Consider the following 356-nt stretch of genomic DNA (forward strand, 5'->3'; position numbering starts at 1 on the left):
GCGGTAGTCGCCCTGGAGGCGCAGCTTCTGGATGAGGCTGCGCAGAGGCAGCACCCGGCACAGCTCGCCCGGCGCCAGGGGCTGGCAGTGCAGCGGGCACCGGCGCCGCCGCGCCACCCACGGCCGCAAGCAGCTGGCGCAGAAGACGTGTCCGCACGGCGTGCAGAGGGGCACCACCAGCACCTGGCCGCACAGCTTGCACTCGAAATCTGGATCCACCGCTTCGGCGAAGCGTTCCAGGGCAAAGCCCAGGACCGGGAGGGGGAGCAGGGGGAGCGAATCCGAGTCCACTTTCTCCAAGCCCCCTGTGTCCCCCGGCCTACCCCTGGGACGGCTTTCCCGCGTCAGGGGCCGTG

Source organism: Suricata suricatta, chromosome 10 (genome assembly GCF_006229205.1).
Source record: "Suricata suricatta isolate VVHF042 chromosome 10, meerkat_22Aug2017_6uvM2_HiC, whole genome shotgun sequence".
In the NCBI taxonomy this organism is placed as follows: Eukaryota; Metazoa; Chordata; class Mammalia; order Carnivora; family Herpestidae; genus Suricata; species Suricata suricatta.